Source organism: Myxine glutinosa, chromosome 12 (genome assembly GCF_964187855.1).
Source record: "Myxine glutinosa chromosome 12, kmMyxGlut1.1, whole genome shotgun sequence".
NCBI lineage: Eukaryota > Metazoa > Chordata > Myxini > Myxiniformes > Myxinidae > Myxine > Myxine glutinosa.
The window spans coordinates 24681929-24696712 of record NC_136272.1 but is presented as its reverse complement, the minus strand read 5'-3'; the positions used below and the strand labels follow the sequence as shown (position 1 = coordinate 24696712).

Sequence of the window (14784 nt, the reverse complement as noted above, 5' to 3'; positions counted from 1 at the left end):
TTGACCTTCCTAGTGAAGAAATCGCCCATGTTTCTTTTTTAAAATAAACAATAGGATAATTAGACCAATATTTTGAACATTTGTAGTGTTTTTCACAACTTGCTATGCCCCGCCCCTCAAAAAAGTGGAGTTCAGCGAACCGCAGGTCACGTGACCGGTGACGTCATCTCCAGAACGCGACTCGCTCAGAGTCGATTGATGAGACGTCGCGCGCCGTATAAAGTACGTACAAATGCATTGTGCACATGTTTGCTATCTCACTGTAATATATTGTTACAGACACGACTTTGATGTTATGGTGGGCCGAGCGGAATGGCTGCCGTGTCCGCACAAGTTACCCGATTATGCTCGAATGTTGACTAAGTCACGCTATGCTAAATCAATGATGGAAAAGATACAACGGCTGGATTAAAATGACACGACACCAAGGGTTCAGTTCTCAAGACCTCCGGAGGAGGTTATATTAGGGCGGAAGGTCAGATTACAACGACAAGAGGGACAGCATAGAAAGGCAGGCACTTAGACACGGTCTTATAATAGCCCCGACAGACGACAGATAAACAGGACAAAAACTGACTCACACGGGGATTGATGGCAAGGAAAGCGGGTAGTCGATGGCTCAAGGTGCACCGTTCTCGGAGGGGGTGCACCGTTCTCGGAGGTACTGCAATACCGGGTCGATGCGTGGAGCTCGCTCAGCGCTTGGAGGTCGTGACTTGTCTTCTTCAGTCGGGGGCGCCTCTCTCGTCACGTCCGGTAAGTCGCTGCGTATATCCGGCGGGGAGTGACACGCCCTCGGCTCGTTAGCTCCGCCCCAGATGGAATCGGCCCGTTGCTTCTCATTGGGTGCGTGCGGGGGGGGTTACCGGCTCCGCCCTTGACGAGGGGCTGACAGGGAGCCCCTTCGTGGTAACCCCGTCGGAGCGCATGGGTAATGGCGGCTAACCGAGCCAGAGTGAGGACGCACACTCCCCGCACGCCGCGCCGTACCCCTCTGTTGTTGTAGTTGTTGTTGTAGTTGTTGTGGGGAAGATGGGAGGAGGTAAGGGGAGGTCCTAAACTCACTACTGGTGCCATACAATCACATTCTGGTGCAACGAAGAGTCAGAATTAATGGAAACGAGTCCTTAACTGACATAGACTAAGAATAACTAGCAAGATGTCCGAAAGTTGTCTACGTGAGATGCGGTGGACCTGGGCACGACATTTAATGGGGGAAAAAGGGGAAGGTCGGTTCTACAGAGTGTTATTTACAGGCAATGGGACTAGGGAATGGGGGATTGGGGATAGTTGGGGAGTATTGGGGAAATAGGGGAATATTTACAAGCGGATATGGAGGCCAAATGCCATATTCGCAACATTGCACCCTTCTCTACCCTCGGGGCGTCCCGACCCGATAAATTTTTACCTACTTTAGTGTGGCACGCAGATGTAGTTCCCTCTACTATTAACTCTACCCTGAGTGCGACAGTTTTACAGATATTCACAAATGAGTAAATATGTCCCCCTGCGACGTTGCACCCTTCTCCTCACAGAAACACACCCACAGGATAACCGAATCCGGAAAGAATTCGCAAACTAAACATACAGCCGGTAGGGAGCATTATTTACAAGACTACGCTGATATTTACACTACGATCCAGGACCTGTTTTTGGAGGAACACATGCAGATGTTATGCATAGAGAGAGCACGCATGCCAGCATCGATACACCAACCCACGAGTGCTCTGTGGCCTTACGGCCTTTAATAATGTGCAGAGCACCCCATCCAAGCACCAAAAGCACCACCCCATCACACAGTCAGCACCATCCGGTGCAGTCACCATTGTTCATTAAAATAAAAATAACTTCAACAACCCCTAACCCTGCAGGTGTCTCTTGCTCTTCGTGTGGTGCACTTGGCCTTCTGGCTTCTTTCAAAAATAAAGAAAGGCGCCAACCGCGTCCATTTCTTTATTGTGGCCGTCAGGGGGCCAACTATAAGTGGTTCACCTTGTATGGCATAGGTGCCACGTTGACCCATAGGTCCATCCACGGGTGGTGCTTGGCCGCAAAAGAACTGCGGTCCATTGTGGGTGGCCACAAACATTGCGGTCCATATGGTGTATCGATCCAGGCAGCAAGCAGCGAAAGTGCAGGCCCACAACTGCGGAGCCAGCACCTCTCTCTCCTCTCTCTCTGCCCCAAAGCCAGATCCTCGGAGGTGGGAGACAAAAGAAAAGACAAGTGAGTAAGGTGGTAAGTGCGCAAAAGTGCACGCAATGCAAGGTAATGCACACTGGGGGCACATGGGAACCAGGTGAGACAGGTACGTTCCTACCGTACGCCCCCCCCCCCCCCCCCCCCACCAGGTAACCTACATGGCCCCTCCCTTACCCCTTACTGTATCCACAAAACACAACACTACCCATAAACATCTACTTTACAAATCAACAACGTCCCTACTGTCTTCCCCGTTCCTCCCATATACCAAATTCGTCTTCTCTCCCTCCTAACCAATCAAATTTGCCATTTTCAACTCTCATCAAAATTTGCCATCTCCAACTGAACATCAAAATTTGCCATTACCAATTCATCATCAGTCCCTCCTAGGGAGGGAGAGATGGAATCACCCCAATGTCTCATCCACGTCGTGATGCGTCTCACAAATCCACAGCAATCTCATTTCCTGCAACAAAACAAAGAAAACACAGGTGTGGAGTCATCATCATCACCACAGGTAAGTGGCTGCGTATGGTGCGACAGGTTCATCAATCCTAACTATTTCCTAAATGACTTTAACAACTTTACACTACCCGGGGTCTTTCTCCGGCCAAACCATTGGCCCTCTTACACTATGGGTTCTAAAAACCAATTCCCATTGGCCAAACTGTGGTGCTTTTCAATTTGGGGTCTCACTCCCCCGATTCATCTCCCGGTGCCCTCGCACAATTTCTGGGCGGTGGCGTGTACCTCTCCCAGCGGGTCTACCCACCTGCACACCTCCACCACTGCAGTTGCCTCCGAGCTTACCTGCTCCTTACCCTAACCTAACTACCTGGGGAAGGCCCTCTGGCGCTCTCCCCACTCGGTGCCCTCTCTGGCACTGGGCTGCCCGATCCACACCCGGGATCCTCAGGCACCCACTCACAACTACCGGCTCCCAGAGCCCACCTGCGGCCTCACCTGGCCGACATCCTCACAGTGGTGGAGTGTCCAAACCAACTACACACACTAACAGGCTACACGCCCAGCCATTTCCACAACACTGATGCACCCATCCATGTACCATTCTTTCACCCACACCACAAATGCCAATATCCAACCACAATTTACCTATACCCTCTACCTAACACTTACACTACCCGCCCCGGGTACTCGTGAAAGGGGTCCACTCTTCCCCCATCCACACCTTCGCACCATGCACACCACTCCGTACCACTTACTCCAACTCTCTCCACACACCTGTACTTGCACACCTGTGCTCTCATTCTTGGTGCCGCCTGCACCCTTCTCTCCCCAAGCGCATTCGCGCTGATCCACACACTCACTACTCACACACTACTCCACACACCTGTCCAGTTGCACACCTGTGCAATCACACCTGTTCAATTCTCACACACACAGCATCATCTCAGCTAACTACTCCCTTCTGAAACTTGCGCTTCCCAGTCGTCCCTTTAAACTATTGCGCTCCCTCGTCATTATCATCCATACTAATCTACCTGCGTCCCCACTACAGGTATCAGTCACTAACTAATCTTAACGTCACCTAATGTCATCTTCTAGGGCCCTATCAATATAACCTAACCCACCCGGGCTAGTTTTCACTGCCATACACCCCATAAGCTATTGCTCCTTTGCCCCTTCCATGGGAAGGGTGGCAGGGATGCCACCCTTACCCACCGGGCCTATCGCTCCTCAATCCCCCAGTCCTCTGGCACTAATAAGCCCCCCTTATTCAGAGGTACTGGGTCCCGCCTCGGCATCTAAAGCCGAGGCAATCAACGGGGGCGCCTGCTCGCCGGTGTAAGGTCTTATCCGGTCGGCGTGGACGATCCGAGGGAGGGCTCGTGGCCCCATTTTGATCTTAATGACCACGTCACAGATTTGCGACAGGACGACTCCTGGGCCTTGCCAGGGGGAGGTGAGTTTTGGGCACCTTCCCTTCCGCCTCCGGGGATTAAAGAACCAAATCTTCATCCCCGGAGCGTATTGACTCCCCTGGCTCCGGTCGTCGTACCTGCGCTTCATCTTTTCCCCCGCCAGATGGAGTTGGCGGCGGGCGAAGGCATGGACTAGCTCCATGCCTTCCTCTAGGTGACGTGCGTACCCCTCCCTCGGCGGGTTAACCACTGTGTCTGGCACGGGACCGCATAGCAAGTCGGCGGGAGCCCGTAACTCCCGCCCTTTAACCTCCATCACCTCTACCACCTTGTCCATTTTCCTCGTCAGGTCCTCATGTACCGTCTGACACTCTTTTTTAATTACCCCTACGTCCTTTTTCATCTCCTTCTGTGTCGATTTTAAACCCTCTATTACCGCTGTGTTCTTCTTTACCTGGTCCCCCAACTCCTTTTGTCCCACTGTCAGTTGTTCTACTCCCAGCGTCAACTCCTCTATACCCCCTTGCAATTTTACAGTCCCCTTTCTCACCTCCTTCTCCATGCGCTCCTTACAGTGCCTCACCTCCTCGCGCACTCCTCCGACCTCCTCACTCACTCCTCTTCTGATCTCCTCTCCCATCACTTGCATCTCCTGCCCAGATGCCACCCTCATCTGCTCCATTTCCTCCCTGTGAGCATCCAGTTTGGTTTCTACCCCCATTCTGACCCCCTCTATCTGCTTCCCCATTTGTTTAACTTCCCTTTCCGCTTGGTCCCTCATGTCCCTCAATTTGCCTTCCATCCTGTTTTCTAACCCCTCTAACCCCTTTTGCATCCCTTCCATTTGATTCTCTTGAGCGGCCATTCTGTTTTCTACCCCCATTAACCCATTTCTCACCTCTTTTATCCCGTTGTCTAACCCCTCAAAATTATTGTCTAACTTCCCAAATTTCTTGTCTAACTCCTCAAAATTATTGTCTAACTTCCCAAATTTCTTGTCCAACCCCTCACCGGTACCCCTCGCTTCGTCCCTCATTACCCCCATTTGGTTTCCCATTACCCACATTTGGCCCTCTAATCGCTCACTATCAGCCCTCAATCCCACAATTTGGTTTCCCAATTGCTGACTATTAGCCCTCATCTCGTCCTTCATTTCTTCACCCGACTTAACCATAAAGGCCTTTATTTGTTCCATAAATAGGCCCCAATCCATCGGCGGCGCTACCACGGTCGCGGGCGCGGTCGCCGTGGCCATGTGCGAGGCGCCATTTCGCGCGCCCGCTACGTCGGGCGCAACGACGCTATTTTGTGCGTCTGCTACCCTCGCTGCTTCGCTCTCCTCGCGTCCCTCAATTTGGTCCTGGACCGACCCTGCCTCACTCTCCCCTACCGGACCCCAGCCGACTTGATCCGCCATAGCGCGACTTTCAAAATTCGGGTTTTTATTTCCGTAAAACAAATTCAAATTTCGCCGTTATAATTTCGAGCGCGGGAAACGCGCTCCGGATCGAATTCTACCTCCCCAACACCAATTGTTACCCTAGTGGTACAATTGGTGTTCCAAAATTTGGGCCTAATAAATTTAGTCCCAGGTTCGAATCCGACACTCCTGACACCAATTGTTACAGACACGACTTTGATGTTATGGTGGGCCGAGCGGAATGGCCGCCGTGTCCGCACAAGTTACCCGATTATGCTCGAACGTTGACTAAGTCGCGCTATGCTAAATCAATGATGGAAAAGACACAACGGCTGGATTAAAATGACACGACACCAAGGGTTCAGTTCTCAAGACCTCCGGAGGAGGTTATATTAGGGCGGAAGGTCAGATTACAACGACAAGAGGGACAGCATAGAAAGGCAGGCACTTAGACACGGTCTTATAATAGCCCCGACAGACGACAGATAAACAGGACAAAAACTGACTCACACGGGGATTGATGGCAAGGAAAGCGGGTAGTCGATGGCTCAAGGTGCACCGTTCTCGGAGGGGGTGCACCGTTCTCGGAGGTACTGCAATACCGGGTCGATGCGTGGAGCTCGCTCAGCGCTTGGAGGTCGTGACTTGTCTTCTTCAGTCGGGGGCGCCTCTCTCGTCACGTCCGGTAAGTCGCTGCGTATATCCGGCGGGGAGTGACACGCCCTCGGCTCGTTAGCTCCGCCCCAGATGGAATCGGCCCGTTGCTTCTCATTGGGTGCGTGCGGGGGGGTTACCGGCTCCGCCCTTGACGAGGGGCTGACAGGGAGCCCCTTTGTGGTAACCCCGTCGGAGCGCATGGGTAATGGCGGCTAACCGAGCCGGAGTGAGGACGCACACTCCCCGCACGCCGCGCCGCACCCCTCTGTTGTTGTAGTTGTTGTTGTAGTTGTTGTTGTAGTTGTTGTGGGGAAGATGGGAGGAGGTAAGGGGAGGTCCTAAACTCACTACTGGTGCCATACAATCACATTCTGGTGCAACGAAGAGTCAGAATTAATGGAAACGAGTCCTTAACTGACATAGACTAAGAATAACTAGCAAGATGTCCGAAAGTTGTCTACGTGAGATGCGGTGGACCTGGGCACGACATTTAATGGGGGAAAAAGGGGAAGGTCGGTTCTACAGAGTGTTATTTACAGGCAATGGGACTAGGGAATGGGGGATTGGGGATAGTTGGGGAGTATTGGGGAAATAGGGGAATATTTACAAGCGGATATGGAGGCCAAATGCCATATTCGCAACAATATGAATGATCGTTGTAAGGCCATTTTCCCCGCGAGAGCAGGGCCCCATGACAATCATGGTTCCCTGTTTTGAGGCAATGTTTTTATGGCCGGATGCCCTTCCTGACGCCAACCCTTGGTCACGCTCTTACGATGCGCAGGGATACGGTGTACCTATTCTAAATCGTGGTACTCACCATGATCATTACCGTGATCATTCATCCCAGCAAGCTGGTACTCAAATTTGCCGACCTCGGAAGGATGACAGGCTGAGTCGACCCCCCCGGCGTTAATTCAGCGATCGACCGGGATTCGAACCCAGGATCCGAGGATCCCAAGCCGGCACCCTAACCGCTAAGTATCTCACTGATCGTCTTAATTCCTGTGATTGTTTCGCGAAAGTTTTTAAGAGTTTTAGCCTTACTTTCGAAAATGCCTGCAAGATGTATCGTAGCAGGATGCAGCAATACAACCAAAGACGGTGTGAGCCTTCATGTATTCCCGAAAGATGAGATTCTTCAGAGAATATGGACATCTAAAGTGAAGCTGACGAGGGGAAACTGGAAAGGCCCCAGCGACACGAGCGTCATTTGCAGCGCCCACTTCGAAGACAGTGACTTTGATCACGGGCTCTCTTCGCTGTTCAGTTTGAAGAAGTTGAGGAGGCTGAAACCTGATGCAGTACCCATCATCAAAAGCAATGTCGTTCCTCATGCCGAGAAAAAAAAGGGGTGTGAGGACAGCTGCTGAGAAGCGGAAGAAAATAAGGGTAAGTCATTTCAAAGTCATCTGAGGTACGCTGAGACACATGTGTGTCACGCCTCGCCTCGTTGATAAGCCCGCAAGTTCGCTCCGTGGAGTAGCCTGCACATATTCAACTATGTGTGAATTATATAAATAACAACTCACGGTCTGAGGTAACTCGGCTAAACATCATCCGATTTGCACCAAATAAAGTTTATGAATGGTTTCACAGACCCCTACTTCTCACCAAAAGTGGAAACAGAATGTAAATTGGAGTTAAAATAAGTGTTTGATTTGTATCAAGCAAATGCACGTGGAGCATGCTTGCGAGCGAGCTGCGTTCTGGAGGTGACGTCACATGGATTGCGTCATCGGCTTTGAGGTATGGGGTAGAATTTTTAGGGGCGTTCCCAAGTGATTCAGTTTTCTTTCGTTTTTAATGTTTCAGAGTGAATATAACGAAAAATCAATGCCATATTTGAATTCACCATAAAAAGACATTTGGATGACATTAAATGCATTTTGAGTGAGATTCCGTGTCTGTGGACCTTTAACGGTTAAGGTGGCTGGCTTGAGATCTTATAGTTTGAGCCCCTGTCGTCCTTTGAATCAACACCAGGTGGGTTGACACAGCCTTCAGCCTGTCATCCTTTCCGAGGTAAAGCAGAGGTTTCCAAACCCAGGTTTGCGACCCAAACTTGAAAAACCCTCTTAAAAATCCCAGTCTTTGGAAAAAGTTTTCTCCGAACGGTTGGACCTCGCTTCTGAACCGCTATCCTAATTCATCGTGTTTCTAAAGCACAGGTAATGGCTACCTCCAGTGTCCGAGTGCCTTGTATAGTGTATACCTTACCATTCATTCTGACTTCACCAAACTCCTGAACATTTATTGATTTATGTCATGGCTTCGTTGCACTTCCAGCTATTGTCGTTAGGTGTCCTAGCAGCTTTGCTTAAGTGCGACTTATTCCCACTGCTCCGGAGGTCTCTTTCCCAGACGAAGCTGAGAATTTGACGTTATTAAAAGATTATCCGGATTTACGAACTGTCACCCCAAGAAAATGATGCTCCAATGCTTTAAAAATGAGAACGAACTGCTGTTCATTTAACAATGTGTTAGGGTGCCGGCTTGGGATCCTAGGATCCTGGGCTCGAATCCAGGTCATCGCTAAATTAACGCCAGGGAGGTTGACTCAGCCTGTCTTTCTTCTGAGGTCGACAAATTGAGTACCAGCTCACTGGTAATTCCCTATGTGTCGCAAGAGGCGACTAACAGGGTTGGCGACAGGAAGGGCATCCGGCCATAAAACATTGCTTCATAAAGGGGACCACGGTGCCCGAAAAAGGCCAACCCCTGCTCTGCGGGGGGAAATGGCCTCTGAAGGTGGTTCTTCTTTTGGTTCTTCTGTTCATTTAACAATGTATCAGCTTGTTAAGAACCTCAGAACAAGCGTATTTCAGCCTGCTTGGAGGACGAAGACCTTCTTCAATCAGGGTGCCGGGTATTCATGCTCACAACACTTGCCAAATGAGGGCAGGTGAGAGTGAGGAACCATGGTAATGGAACCCACAAGAGTCAGTGGAAAACTAAACAAGTCTTTAACCACTCAACCAAACAGCTAACTTGTACATGCAGTGTATCGTTGGATAAAGACATCCTTATTACCCCCATACACCTTTATTCGAACTTGTCAACAGTGACAATCCCAGGTTTCCTTTCAAAATATTATTGTCAATTAATGTAGTGGTACAGAACAACCTGGTCATTTCAAATTATACTAGAACGGCACTCAGTAGAGAGCAGACCCCCGCCACTTTGGCCATATCACTCAATGGTGAAGAATCACAAAATAATTAAATAATTCTCATATCCGAATCCATATTCAGATCTTCACCAAATTCGAATCGATTTGTCCTTGTCTGACACCCAACCGGTCCACCAAGTTTCACCCAAATCCGTACACAACTTTTTGAGATATCCTGCTATGTATCGTTTTTGGCCCTATCTCCCAATGGTGAAGAATCACTTAATAATTCTAGTAGCCGGATCCGAATCCGGATATTCACCAAAATCTAATCATTTCGTCCTCGTCACATACGCTACATCTCTGCCAAATTTAGTCTGAATTCGTCCACAACATTTTGAGATATTTTGATCACAAACAAACAGACAGCGGGTGAAAACATAAACTCCATCCACCTTTGGTGGTGGAGGACATATTGTGCTATACTGTATATCATTTTTGGCCCTATCACTCAATGGTGAAGAATCATTGAGAAAAATTATAGTATTTGGATCTTCACCAAAATCGAATTAATTCGTCCTTGTCACACACTATTTTTTGGTCGGAATCCATCCATAACTTTTTGAGACATCCTGCTCACAGACAGTCAGACAGACACACAGACAGACAGGGTTGAATACATAACCTCCGTCCAGCTTCGATGGTGGAGATAAAGAAGCCAAATAACCAAACTTCTCCATCACAGTCATCTCATTGTTACCCCGAGGGGGCTCATTGCAATGTTCTTTTTACAGCCTAAATGGAAGTTTCATGGCACTACAGAAATAAACTATATGGAGCAATCAGGGATTGTGCACCATCGTCAAGACTTGTTTTGTGTGGTTTATTTTGTGTGGAAAATAAATGGAAGGATTTACTAAATGAACGGTCTAAAATCTAAATAGTCTAAAGGGCAAAGGTCGGAAAAGGTGTGAAAGTGTCTAAAGGGTCTTAAAAGGTCTAAAGGGTGTAATGTCCAGTCTAAAGTTTCTGAATTGCCTCAAATGTATTAAAGGATCAAGTGTGAAGGTCTAAAGGGATCTAACGGGTCTGAAGGGTATAAAGCACAGGCTCCCAAACGTTTTTATCGACGACCCAAAATTTGAAATCGCATTCGCCTCGTGACCCAAATGGTACCGGTACCTCCGATACAAATTGTCAGAGAAAACTCTTTCGACGTGATAAAAATCCCTCACAAATCCAGGTTTTTGTAGGGAAGTTGATAAAGCTGCCAACATTTGAATACGGTATATCGCTGTAATATCAAGCGGCTCATAGTCATCCAAAACCCATCAGAAGGCCCTCGTGACCTAAGTTCAGGTCACGACCCTGGGTTTGGGAACCCCTGGTATAAAACGTCTAAAGGTCCAAAAGGCAAGTTCCAATAGTACATATGTATTTAATAGACATAGACACGGTCGAATAATATGTAATTAATTGATTACTCACGTTCAACAGTATGTAATTAATAGACATACTCACATTTCAATAGTATGTAATTGATGGACATGCATTGCTATATTACGTAATTAATAGATATACTCTCGTTCCAACAAAACTTAATTAATGGACGTAGTACCGTGGGACCCCGCTATTCGCAGGGGATACGTTCCTGGAAAATCCACGAATAGCGAAACCCACAAATAGTGGGGTATTGTTTCAATGGAAAAAGGGGGGATACGTTCCCGAGTCACGAAAATCAGTGAATAGAGAGAACCAAACCGCGAATGGTGAGGCAAAATCCATGAATGGTGAGGCAAAATCCGCGAATGGTGAGGCAAAATCCGCGAATGGTGAGGCAAATCTAGAGAATGTCAACGATAATCCGCGAAGGTCGATGAAAATCCCGTGAATGTATGCCACGGCATTGTTTCAATGGGTAAAAGAGGGATACGTTATAGGTTCCCGGCGGTTCCAGATTCATAGAGCAAACTTTTTAAAGTCTAAAATGTTTTTGACCGCAAATGCACATGATTACAGTTTCACAAAAAATGCTTACAAATAAAAAAACACACAACAACACCAGGTACCATTTCCAGTTTATTGAAGGAATGCGCTTACAGTTAAGTGTTTAACCCTACCGTACCATGAAACTTAAAAAAACCAACAACGCCATCATGTACCAAATTTTTATTTTACAAACACACTCAACTTTCAAATGATGGTGATGGTGATGAATAAAAATCCCATGAATTCCTCGAACTCTGAAGATGACCCAAATGATGGTGCAGCAAAATCGTGCACTGAGGGAGAGGCAGGAGAGGGAGCAGTCGAGGGTGTTGGTGAGGACACTGAGAGGATGGCAGGAGAGGGTGCTGGTGGTGTTGAGGTGGAGGGAGCAGGGTGAAAGAAATGGGTAATGGAGAGCTGCCTGGCAGATTGCCACAGGTTTCGATGCAGCCCTTTGTAGGGGAGAAGCAAATCATCCAAGCTCCTCTTGAACTTGAGGTACCTCTCCATGACTGGGTCAGCATCTTCCAACTTGTCGACAAGCGCCCGCGTGTTATGCAGCAACTCACCCAGGAACTGGACTGTGAGGTTATCCCTCGGCACCTTTTTTTTTTTGAAAAAAAAAATTTTTTTATGGATATCGCCCCAGACAAGGCATACAGCCACTCCAGGTAAGGGGCTAAGAGAAAGTTAGAAAAATATGAGGATAAAGCAAGACAAAATAATAAAAGTAAATAAAAAAGAACGAGAAAACATCCAAGACACTGGAAGTAGCAGAGGTCGAGTAAAATGCGATTAAACCTCAAAGATGTAGGAAGTATGAATTGACATTCCTCTCAAAGCAGAATAAATCGTAGGATGATGGCATTCCATTACCATTACCATTACATTTACAGGTAGTGAGCGAGACAGCACGAGGGATAAAACTATCTACATAGCCTTTCATTCTGCATCTTGGATCAGCTATCGTGTAGGGGGTGCACAGATGGCAAACTGAGTCTTGTGTTGAAACACTCGTACGGGAGGAACCAAGTTAGAAAGTCCAACAGAACATTTGCCATGAAAATATCTGTAGAACAAACCAAGAGTGGCAATCGACCTACGGTGAGAGAGTGGTTGAAAAGTTGAACCCATTTCCACACCAAACAGGTTGACTATGTGTTTCTGGAGCCTATAAAGTAAAGATAAGTGGCAAGCTGGTGCTCCAGCCCAAATGTGACAACAGTACTCCATGAGAGGACGTATAGTTGCCCTATACAGGTACAAAATGGCCTCAGGAGGTAAATACCTCTGCGCTCGATAAAGACAACCAACTCGCTTGGAAGCAGTTTTAGCAATACCAGAAATGTAATTATCCCAACAGAGGTTAGAAGACATGTGCAGATCAAGAAGCCGAAGCTCTGATGATTCTGTTAAGGTTGAAGATCCCACGTACACAGAAGGGAAAGACCTGTTTCTAGAACGAGATATGGACAACAGTTTAGTTTTCTTTGCATTGAAGGTTATCAGCCAGTCGTGCCCCCACTTCAACACATTCTCCAAATCATTGTCCAGAGAAACTCCGACCTCATTACGAGTGGCATTGAGGGAATCAGCAGATGTACAGTAGAGTGAGGAATCATCAGCATACATGGCTAGCTGAGACAGAACATTATCAGGAAGATCATTGATATAAACAAGGAACAATGTGGGACCAAGGACAGAACCCTGTGGAACACCAGAATTGATGGAGCAAATAGGAGAAGATTGACCCTCAAGTGCCATCTTCATCTTACGATTTGTAAGGAAAGCTGAGATGATTGAATGCATCACTCCAGATACACCATATGACTGAAGCTTGTGGAGCAGACCCCTGTGCCAAACTTTATCAAAGGCTTTTGAGATATCCAAAGCAACTAATCGAGCTTTACCCTTGAGTTCCAATGCCCTGTTGATATGATCCGTAATTAAGAATAGCAGCTCACCAGTAGAGCAAGAATAGCGAAAGCCATACTGGCGGTCAGTGAGAAGTTCATTGTCCTCCAGATGGCTGAGGAGTTGTTCATTGATGAAGCATTCAAATACCTTACTTATAACAGGGAGCAGGCTGATGGGGCGATAGTTACTTGGTTCAGAATGCTCACCGGCACCCTTAAAAACAGGGACAACAGAAGCCACTTTCCATGATGAAGGAAACACAGACGCAGACAGGTACAGGTTGAATAGCTTGTCAAGAATCGGTGACAGTTCGGGACAACACATCTTCAATACAATCACAGGGATTCCATCAGGACCAGTTGCTTTTGAGGCATCTAGGGTACGAATAATTCTGGCAACCTTAGGAGTGATAAATGGAACAGAAATATCAGAGTCTGTACGAGATGGAAAATCAAGAAGAGGGTATCCCTGATCATTGAGTGTTGAATTAGAAATAAAGTGGTTAGAAAAAGGGTTAGCGTTATCCAGAGGTGAAGTAACAACCTCTGGTCCATGAAAAAGAGGAGGTATAGAAGATTTATTGCAGTTGAGTACACTGTTGGCAATCCGCCAAGTCCCGAGAGCCAAGCCGCTGAGTCGCAATGTTATCGGCTACAGAAGCAGCACATGGCATCCTCAATAACTCTTTTATCGTGGTTACTTGCTTTGTGGAAGAGACATTTGGACTCCAGAGACCCTTGCACATGGTACTGCTTGTAATAGTGGTTGTGATGAGCAATTGCTGATGCACAAGCCGGAGTGAACCATGGTTGGGAATGGACCTTCACTTGATAGGTATGTGAGGGAATATAAATGCCCATACCAGTGCAAATCCATTGGGATATTTCCTCCACAGCCATATCAGGACCAAGACTAAAAGCTGAGGTCCAAGGCACATCAGCAAAAAATGAATGGAATCCATCTCAATCAGCTTTTCCAAACTGAAACACAGTGCAGTGAAAAGGTTGCACTGCAGTTGATAATGAGGAGTAGGAGACACAAACAGAAACAGTGGAATGATCCGAGTTCCCGATTGGAGGCAGAACATCGGCAACACAATCACCGGGGTTAGAACACAGAAAGAGATCAAGCAGGTATCTTCCATCAGAAGCACGGTCAGGAATATGAGTGGGAGAGGAAACAATTTGGGTGAGGTTTTGAGAGATTGAGAAATTATAGGCATTGATACCAGGAGGGTCGGTATTGCGAGAGTGTACCAACCAATCCTTGTGGTGAATGTTGAAGTCACCAAATACCATGATGTGTGCAGAAGGGTGGAGTAAAATAGACCTGTCAATGCTGTCTGAGATTACATCAAGCACGGCACAAGAGGGAAAGGAAGGTGAGCGATACAGAGATATGTTGTTGAATGCAGGAGAGCAAGGCGGAAACACAGAGCACGGCAGAAACACAAACTCGTGGGAGCCACTTTCAAGAGAGTTTTCACGAGCTAAAGGTTTTTTAAGAGATAAATCCTCAACATAGATGCCAAGACCATGAGAAGGAGGGTGATCAAGTCGGTGAAAAATGTAACCAGGTAGCTTGAAAGAAATGGAAGAGATACT

The 14784-nt window shown here is 47.5% G+C and overlaps 1 protein-coding gene across 2 annotated transcripts in view; it reads left to right on the top strand.

Moving 5' to 3' along the window:
* The window catches only part of LOC137438094 (uncharacterized), a 39759-nt gene that overhangs the window by 2744 nt on the left and 22231 nt on the right, over positions 1–14784 (top strand). For both annotated transcript variants that reach the window (XR_013621058.1, XM_078766581.1), the window contains exon 2: positions 126–222. The gene's annotated coding sequence lies outside the window, so the exon portion shown is untranslated. The remainder of the gene's footprint in view (positions 1–125; positions 223–14784) is intronic.